This window comes from Quercus lobata, chromosome 6 (assembly GCF_001633185.2).
Source record: "Quercus lobata isolate SW786 chromosome 6, ValleyOak3.0 Primary Assembly, whole genome shotgun sequence".
In the NCBI taxonomy this organism is placed as follows: domain Eukaryota; kingdom Viridiplantae; phylum Streptophyta; class Magnoliopsida; order Fagales; family Fagaceae; genus Quercus; species Quercus lobata.
In genome coordinates this window covers 37,271,481-37,282,246 of record NC_044909.1, presented here as the reverse complement: position 1 = coordinate 37,282,246, position 10,766 = coordinate 37,271,481, and positions in this window count along the sequence as shown.

The following is a 10,766-nucleotide window of genomic DNA, read 5'->3' as shown; positions in this document are numbered from 1 at the left end:
ATACTATATCAGTAAAATTTTTTTATAATTGTTATTCCAAGAGAAATTATATAATTTGATCGTATTCATTAAGAGTCAAAATTAATCTGAGTATATATTGATGCTTTTTTGAACTTGAATAAAACACTTGTATCCAAGTATAAGTTCAAAACTTACTGTGGATTCTACTTAACTCAACTTGTAAAATCGGCATATATATTAAAATTCTATTGTATTAAAAAAAATAAAAAATAAAAACCTCAAAAACTTGTTTACCCAACTGCTTATGCACAATAAGACATCATTTATAAATGAAATAATTATTTAAAATTGTGGACTAGAGATACAACACCACCAAAACAAGCCATGAAAACCCTATCCGATCTTCACATTTTCTTCGCCACAAAGTGAGGCCTAAAGATATAAACATGATAGAATGCGATGTTTGAGAGACAAACTTGGTCACTGATGCATTTTGAATACTTCCTCCTCTATCTAGGACCTCTACCAACTCAATTGGGTGTCATTTTCTTGGAGATTGCACTCAGAATTGTTAAGACATTACAGCCGAAACCTAAAAGGCTCTTACAGTTGATTAGCACGGTCCATAATTATAAGCCCACAACTGGGTTGGTCCAGAAAAGAGGCCCGATCTTTGTGGGTCATAACTCATAAGGATACGAGCTTGGGCTTTGTGGTTGAAGGAAAAAAAATCTTATACCGCAAGAAGGATGGCTTGAATTTCCGACCTTGTGGTTAAGGGCCACACGCTCTATCCAACTGAGCTATTCCAGCTTGTTGATATAGCACAACCTTAATAATAGCCATTTAGTTTTTTACATTTGAGCCCAATATTCCTCTTTTTTTGAGCCCAATATACCGTGGCACATTCTGGATGATAAAAATTAGAAGAATCCACATGCTCTTTTAATACGATGGGACAAGAAGTACAAGGAGGAAGCTCAAAATTTATGACATTTTGAGGAGTCATAAATTCATTAAATTGTACGAAAAGGCAATGAAGAAAGCAGGTAATGTCATTAAATTAAACAAATTTTACTGGGTGATGGTTTAATGCAACATTCATTTGTAAGAGAAATAACTGTGTCTTGGCCGAATCCTCGAAATTCCATTCATGGATTCCAATTTCCACACAGGATGGGATCCATCCTCTACGACTATGAGAGTGGAAGAGTCTGTCAGGTAATAACTTCACTAGACTTTATGGTAAAAGAATAAAAACCCTTTTTATCTAGACAAGACAACCCTTGTCACCTCTTTTACAGTCTTACTTCTTCCATCCAAGAGAAAATTTTACTCACTTTCTCATTTATAACCACTGAGATCTTTTGTTTGAGGGCACGCATCCTATCTGCATTCAAAATCTTCACAAAAAGTTCATAAATTTCAATTCATAGTTTGGGGAAAATGGTCGTACACTTCCTAAACTTTCAACTACGGGCCGAAAGACCTTTCTAACTTTTATATTGGCCAATTTACTCTTTAAACTATTCACAACTACCAAATCAATATTTCAATTAATCTCACGTTAAAACACTAACAGAATAAGCACGTGAGACTCACGTGACTTTTAAAAACAAACTTAATCACCCAAAAGTCCGAGGTAATTTTCCAACTAGCATAATTGTGGGAGTCAATATAACAAGTTAGCATGCGGTGGAAACAAAATTGGAAACTAGCATCTCAAGTCTATGAAGCTCGAGTTCGGTGACAAACTCGAGCTTCAAAGACTCGAGTTCTGGTGCTAAACTAGAGCAATTGATCCACGTGGAACTCGAGTTTTTCAAACTCGATTTGTATAGAAGTATTTGCAGATGAAGATGAAGAAGAACTGAAGGACCAGATCTTAAGCCAGAATCGAAGGAAGAATCTGGAGAAGCAAAACAGAGATTTGGGGAAGCAGAGGAAGAATCTGGAGAAGCAGATTCGATAAAGCAGAATGATCTGAAAAACAAATGAAGTGATCTAGAATGAAGAAGTGCAAAAGCAAATGAAAAAGAACAGGGGAAGGAGAAGAAGAAGAAGAAGAAGAAGCCAAACAGTCTGATCTAAAAGAAAATGGTGGAACTCGAGTCTTAAAAACTCGAGTTCCACGTGGATTTTTTTTTCATCAGATGCTACCACTTGCAACTCGAGTCTTAAAAACTCGAGTTCTATCTTAGAACTCAAGTTTCAGAAACTCGAGATGTTAGTTTGCTGAATAGTTTTGCAAATTAGACAACTAACTAAAATATTAAAAAAATAAAGTTAAAGGCAAAAAAAATTCCAAAAGTCCCAAACTCAGCAAAAAGAAGAGGGAAGAGAAACAGGTCCGATGGTGAAAGAGAGAGAGGTGGTCAGTTTAGAGCCATTGAGAGCTTTTCCCTGCCGTCTCGCCACCCTTGTCTCAACGGCGCCTTGGTGGTTCCACCACACTGTTCAATCCTGGTATGTCTCTTTGGTGGGTTTTTTTTTTTTTTTTTTTTTTTTTTTTTTTTTTTCTTCTGAGTTTAAATCCACATTGATTTTTTTTTTTTAATTTTATAATCTTCATGTCTAATTTCTATAATAGAAATTATTGGTTTGGTTTAATTTTTGGGTTAAGTCTCTGTGAGCTTGGTTTGGTGTTGTACCACCAGGATGTTTGTTTTTTCCCTCTTATGTATTGCTATTTAAATCTACAAAGAACTTTTTTTTTCAATCCCCATGTGAGAATTTCTATAGTAAGAATTATTTGTTTGTTTTAATTTTTGGATTGGGTCTCTGCGAAATTCTTTTCTTTTTATTTTTATTTATTATTTATATCTCCATGTGTCGTTCACTGAGTGTTTGATTAAATGCCTGAGAGACATATGGCTACTACTCTGATGATTTAACCAATGTAGCCTGAAACTGGTTGCACGCATCAGTGAAGATACAAATTGCAAATAATTTCAATGTTGTAATTGTCAAATATGAAAAACTTTCTTTAGAGTAATTGTCAAATACGTTGGCTTCAAATTTTCATTTACTACAGAGACTTATTTGCTTCCTTGCCACAAAAGAAAATATGCAACTATCACTTATTGGCTTCCCCTTGCCACACCATTACTTCATCAAGCTGATATCGAGTTCTTGCCATAATTTTCATGCCTACATCGACCATTGGAGTGCCTTATCATGTAAGGTGGAGTTCTACTTCTCCCCCCACCCCCAAGGAGTTTTGAACTAGTGATCTCCCCATCATAAGATATGATCGCAGCCGACATAACAAGAAGGTTTACTATTAAACTGATTTTATTTTGTTTATATATAGGATTATATATTATAAATTAATTTCCAATAGATGGGCCTTAGTATTTGATTTTTTTCATAGGTCTAACTCCTTCTATGGTACAAAAAGCTTTGTCTAGCTTAATTGCATTTTGTGTTTTTGACTCTATTTGAATCAGAGTTCTTTGCATCAAAATTGTGTTGGTTTGGTTAAATTCTCATGATACAAACCTACAGGGAAAGTGGCAGTGACACACCTCTTATCTATAACCTTTTCCTGTCCAGTTTTATTAATCATTTTCTGATGAAGGGTAACAGTCAGTTTAGGTGCACACAACTTATAAATGAGTTGTGTTAAAATTTAATTCAAACTTGGCATTTGGTAGTATATAATTGTAGTAGAATGTAATATAAAAAATTATTGGTTTATGTAACCTGGGGTTCTTATGATTTTAAAAACTGTTTGTTGCAGGGAACTTTTATTGCAGCTATCTCAGGTGATCAAATTGAAGACTGAAGAATGTAATGTATGTAACTACTTTGAGAGGCATGACATTGAATTCGCACCAATGAGAAAAAAGTGTAATTACTAGGCTATTGGACACTAATTGAAGGCTGAAGAATAAAGCTGCAATGCATAAGAGAATCTCTAAGTGGCTTTGGTGATTATTAGTGGTTTCTTAAATCAATAACGGGATCGTGATAGCCTTTTGTATGGGGTCCAAGTGTTAACGTTGAAAGTCATCTTTATTTGCAGTGACTATATATGTAGGAGTACTAAAAAAAAAAAGGATTTGTAATGTAATGTATCTATATGTGAAAATTAGATGTAATGTAATATAAAAATGTTCATAACCATGTAATGTTCAACTTATGAAATTAATGGCAATATTTTTTCTCAAGTTTAGTAATTATCTGTTGCCATGCTCAGATTTGTATTTTCCTTTAAAAAAGAGCTTTTGGAACTTTTTGGAGCCAAATATCCTTAGATTTTATTGTTCAAATTGCCCTATGTTTGTTAAGATGCAATTTACCACATCTCCCTTTTCCCATCTTATTATTTAGTCCACTGCCAAAACTTAGTATCAATGGAAGTAGTGTCTCTAAGCACCAAGGCCTGTGATCTCTTGAAAAGCTTTTCTCCAGTTTGAATGTTTCAATGAAATTGCACCACAGCATTGTCCACTTGCCACATTTCCATTTGTAATTCCTTAATTCATTCAATATATATTGGTCCATTCCAAATGTTGGTTCTTGGAGGAACTAATTGAAACTAACCATTTAATTTAGGGTGTGGGAGGAAAAATACTGGCAGGAAAGGTTGTAGATTCATCTCTGTGCTTTTATTGTAACTGTCATAGCTTTCAAGATGACCAAAGAAATGTCAGTATGTCACCCTAACAGAGATGTGCATTCTAACTACATAAAAGTTTAAACGCGTATAAATTTAAATAGAGATGTGCATTTTAACTGCATATATGGTGTAATAAATGAAAAGCAAGTTGCCATGAATGAATCAATAACCACCAAAAAATGATTATGTCCCAATCTACCGTGAATTGAACTTTATGCAATAACTCTAAGGATCTCAATTAGTTAAAAGGATCTCAATATGCCATGAATTGAAATATCAAATGAGTTACAAATAGTGATGATACTCGAGATCGTTAGTCAGAATGCTCGTCTAAAGTGGTTTCGTCCTATGCCAGCTTGACCCTGTCGAAATAGATGGTGAAAGGAAGAAATATGGGTCACCGGTGTGGTGCTTGCCACAGAACCTCCGATGCCAAAGTTAGAATGATTGGAAAAAATCATTGTTATTGATTCTGTTCCGTTCCGGCAGGAATATTTTGTACCGGCATGCAAACCAGTACCATAATACCCTCTGTTCCACCTCGGGTCAAATTTCGGCTTATTTCAAGGTGTTCCGACCATTTTGGCCAATTTCGGCCGAAATACAAATTTTGGCTGGTAGCCTGGTACCAGATTTTGGCTTTTAAAAAAAAAAAAAAAAAAAATCATACCACCTTCTTCTTCTTCTTCTTGGTTACGAACCCTTCTTCTTCCTCTTTTTTTTTCCCCCCCTTCTTCTTTTGGGTTTCAGACCCTTCTTCTTCTTTTTCTTTTTCTTCTTCTTCTGGTGGGTTTTGGACCCTTCTTCTTCTCTTCTTCTCTTTTTTTATTTTTTCTGTTTCAATTTTGCTGTGGGCTGCCAGTCTGCCTTTCCTTTTTTATTTGTGTGCTGTATAGGTAATGTATGTTACTATTTGTCAGCCTTTCCTTTAAATGCTATGTCCTTTGTTTTAAATTTTTTATTTGTTTAGATTTTGCCAGCCCACATACTCCTCTTTTGTCACTTGTGTTTTAATTTTTTTTTTTTTTTTCATACTTCAAGTTATATTATTACTCTTATTATATTTTATAAATGATTGAACTGATACTTATTATTATTATTATTTGGGCTTAAAGATTACATATTAGTTGAAATATGTAATTATAACTTCTTTAAAACCCTTAATAATTTATATAGGTTTTTTTATTATTAATAATATATATATTTTTTATTATAAAATAACATAACTCTGAAACACTCTGAAACGGTACGCTGAAATAGGCCGGTACCAAAATATTCCGTTCCAATGGACAAACCGAAACAGGGTCTAAAATGGTATTCATAACATTGGAAAAAATAGCAATATCAGGATATCAACCACTGTGAAATAGAGTTTTTGTACCTTTGCGTTGGGTCTCGAGAGTGGGTATATATAAGTGCTTCCTTCTTCCTTCTAGCCGTTGGCATCATCTTCTTAATGGTGGTATCATTTCCGAATCTATAACGTCCCTATTGGGTGTTAAATGGAGAGATACACTTTCAATGGTATGGAAATTCATTATTGACTTTGTAACGTTTCGTCATTGATGGAGGGGTGATGGCCTCGTCCTCGCCAGGTGGTTTATCCAGAGCTAGGCTAATCCTGGGGTCATCCTCGTCCATTATTCTTCGTCCATAGATGGACGAATATATATCGAGGACTATCAAATAGTATATTGTTTGCCAAAAAATAACACTCAATGAATCAATAATTACACTTTTTCAGCAATATTGAAAAACAAAATATACCGATTCCATCAGTATTTTTAAAAGGCCATGTATCACTAAACAAAATATTGAACTAAAAAATTATTTATCTTCTTACTACCACTAGGTCTTAACCTTTTCATTATCCTTTTTTCTTCTACTAGTGTTGTCCTTTGTATGACTTTGACTTGATTGTTGATTACCAATATTTGATTGCTGAGTACCTTATAAAAAGCCAAAAAGGCTGGAAAAGTTAAATAAAGTAGTACTTGGAATTTGGATGAAAAGTTCAACAAAGTAGTACTTGAAATTTATCGATAATTTTTTACTCCCTTTAACTCCAGACGTAGTTGATTGTCTTGATTGCCCTTTCTTTTTCTTTTTATAGGCCTTCTTGTTGGGGTTATCAGGAGCTTTACAAGTTGATTATGGCCCTATTGGAAACAATTCCCACATTTCATGGCTGTTTCTTTCTTGCTCACCTTAAATGTATTAATAGGTTCTCCTACCTCCCTCTTTCTTACATTTTTACGCTTGCCTACTTTTTTTGTAAATTTTGGGGGCTTGGTTGGGTAATAGGGTGTTTTTGGCCACTGTTCATGGTTTGGAAGTGGGCTTACCATCCATTGGTAACAACTTAGGAATGTCTCCTTATTGTAAGCAATGTCTACATAAATCTCAAGTTGCTCTCCATGCTCAATTATTGCAGCAATAGCATGAAAACATGGGATTCTACTCAATCCTCATCTCCCACAACCACAAGTCCTCTCATTCAAGTCCACCACATATCTTCCACCATAAATATACTCCGCCTCATATTTGGACTCTCCATTCCAACGAGAAATGCAATGTCCAATCTCGCTTTTTATCCTCTCAAGATTCTTATGGATTCTTGGACAAACCCTCCCTCCATACCTTCTCATATGATCTCTTTTGGTTTGCAACCTTTGCATCAACATCACTCTTATGATCTCCATCATTGTCAACATTGGTTTATCCCTAGCCTCCAAAAACCAAGCATTGAAAGACTTTGCTATATTGTTTACTAGAGTGTTACTCTTGCTTCTTGGATTAAAGCATGTCTGCTCCATGTTCTCACATCTAACTTCACAAGCCACTCAATGCCTTCACATCTAGCTTCTTCAACTCATCTATGTGGAAGTCAAAAGAATTCTTTGTTGCTACCCTAGTAGCACTCTACATTGCATCTTTGAGTACCTTTCCAGGAAAATCCTTCTTAAAATTTGCATGTAAATGCCTAACACAAAATCTGTGCTCTGCATTAGGCATCAAATCCTTAAAGGTCTCTACTAATCCCTACCATAAAAAATACACAAATATACATTAGTAATTCATATTCAGGTTATAGATCATGATATTTTTAAAAAATAAATAAATAATTCACATGCACATTAATTGTTTCTTGCCTTCTGTCGATATGAGATAAAGACCCATCCATTCTCGTCCACATGTCCGATGTCATCCAAAAAGAATTGTAGAAACTAGGTCCAAGAGCTTTTATTCTCAATTTTAACGATAGCATAAGCGATTGGGAAGATATTATCATTCCCATCCTTCCTAACAGCAACCAGTAACTAGCAATTGTCCCCTTATTATCCCCTTCAAATGACAACCATCTATCCCAATAAATGGACTACAACTTGCTAAGAATCCTCTTTTGCAAAAGACAAACATACATTCTCTCAAACACATTATTAGCAGTTTGTATCTTCCTTGTGCTACCTACATTCCACTTCCTAATAGCAGTTACATAGTCCCAAAGTCTCTTATACTACTCCTCAGCACCATGTATCATCTTGAAGGCCATTCTCTTAGCCTTATAACATTGGTCCAAAGTCACATCAACTTCATGGTCCCCAAACACTGCACCCTTCAATGCATTTGCTGTCCAAGTATGATCATCTCTAAAGAATGGCAAATATTTATTGGCTAGCCACCTTGAAGAAATGTTACTATTCTTATGATCCTTGCCACACGTATGTATGCTCTTAAAACTTTTGATTTGAAAGGCATCTCCCATTTGTGTTTGGGATGCATGTATCTTCCAACCATTTCTTATTTTTTTATTTTTTTATTTTACATACAGTTGTCAATCTTCACTTATCATTGTGCTTATACTCAAAATTGTGTTTTTCTTTAATACACCACTCCTTTAGTGCCTCCTTGAAGACTACATGTGATGCAAATTTTTGATCCTTCACTAGCTGTACATTCTTCAATCCAATGTGTTGGTTAAACTCAGGGAACCTAGGCTTTGAATTCTCTTCATCATCAGATGACCCTTTTGCACTCCTCAACTCATCACTATCCCTATGGTCTGAGTTTTCTTCACCATTCCAAACTCCCTTAAGCTGTTTGCCTCCAATTGCTCTATCGATTCCATTATCCTCCATACCAAAATCTTAATTTATATCATCATTAGATTTAGAAAAATCACTCAAATTGTAATCTTCTTCATCCTCCACATCAATTGGAACATTAAAAATTTCAAATTGACCATCAGCCTCAATAGAATCATATTGGGATTGAGGGGCATGTACATTTGGCATAGAAGATGAATTTCCAGGGAGTGATAGTGGACATTCATCCATGGCTACAATACAAAATTAACAAGAACATCAATAGAAGAGCTAAAGAAAAAAAAAAAAAAAAATATATATATATATATATATAGAGAGAGAGAGAGAGAGAGAGAGAGAGAGAGAGTAGTGGGAAAAATATATATTACAATTTGCACATGCACATATGCATGATTGCTGCTAATTCAATTAACATAATTCAAAATATTATAATATGCATGATTGCTGCTAATCAATATCATTGTTTACCATTTATAAATGGATTATGCACATGATCAATTATGCTAGTTTCCATGGTAGTGGCTTAGCATGACCCCCAAAATGCTTATTATACTCAAATTCTATTACATCTTCTTAGTTTTTACGATATTAATTAAACAACTAAACTTTGAAAAAAGTAATGGAGCAAGGAATTGTTCAAAGATGGGGTAATAATTGCAACAAATACCAACTCAATTTGTTTTATATTCTTTACTTGCTTTGTTGTGCTCCTTTTTCTTTCTTTCTTTTGGATGGTGGCTTAATCAATAGACCATATGGCTGAAATCATTACACTGAGACCCTTAAGGTGGGGAAGCTAAACCTCATGGAGTCCTAAGATTTATATAAAAAAAAAACTAACCAAAAGCCATAACTTTAACACTAAACTAGAGAATCTAGAAAGCCTTGCTCTATTTTAAGTCAGTAACAACGTGCTTGATACCAACGTATCACATTTTTCTTATGAATTTTTGTGTATTTGTTGTTTTCTTTCACCAATGTCAAACATGAAATTGTTGTTGATGAGGCCTTTGCAAACAACCTTGTTGAAACACCAATCCCAAAGATTAAACCAAGCAACTAAACCCCATTAGTAGTAGCCATATCTCTCTCTCAAGCATTTTATCAAACAACTCTATGGCAAACTCAAATGCAACAGCTGGTGAAAGGCACATGAGGATAATAAAAAACCAAGAATTTCACAGAGACCCAACCCAAAAATTAAACCAAAACAAGAATTTCTACTATAAAAATTCGCACATGGAGATTAAAAAAAAAACAAAAGTTCTTAGAAGATTTAAATAGCAATACGTAAGGGGGGGGGGGGGAAGACATATTAGATTGAAAAGTGCGGTAGAACCACCAAGGCGCCACCAGAACAAGGGCGGCGAGACGGCGGAGAGAAACTTTGCAGTGGCTCTGAACAGTATGTCCTTAAGACATATATTAATTATCCATTTTAAAAATCTATACTATATATAAAAGGATTCCCCTATTTTAGTTAGACTTTTTTCATGTCAAAAATACACTCATTAATAAATGGTAACTTCATTTAGAAATAGGGTCATAAATGTTAAATAACAAATTTCATTTTGAATTTGAAAACAAAGATTTCTTAAAATTTAGGATTTTTTTCCTTTCACGTTAAAAAAAAATTACAATTACTGTTTATCTTTAAAGTTTATCATTTTTATTTGTTTGAAAAGTAAAAATATATATTTCTAAATTATAATCCACGTAAATTATTAACCTTTATTAAAAAAAAAAAGAAAAAAAAGAAGAAAAGCGTCTAAGCAATAGCTGTAAAAAAAAACCTATAATTCAAATCAACGGTGATGAATGGCTATTGGATATTGGGCTTGGAAAGTCAACGACTTTGGGTCAATCAATCGGTCTCGATTCGTCTTCTTCAGGTAATTGTCATTACCGTTCTACTCCGTTTTGAACACTTCCATATGCAAAATTATTCTTTCTGTTTGGTTGCCGAGAAAATTGAGGGAAAGATGAACGAACTACCAACCATTTGAATTATGCTATGCCAAGCTAAGTTGCGTGAAGTTAATACTGAAAAAACAGTAAGGAAAATTAGGGTTTGT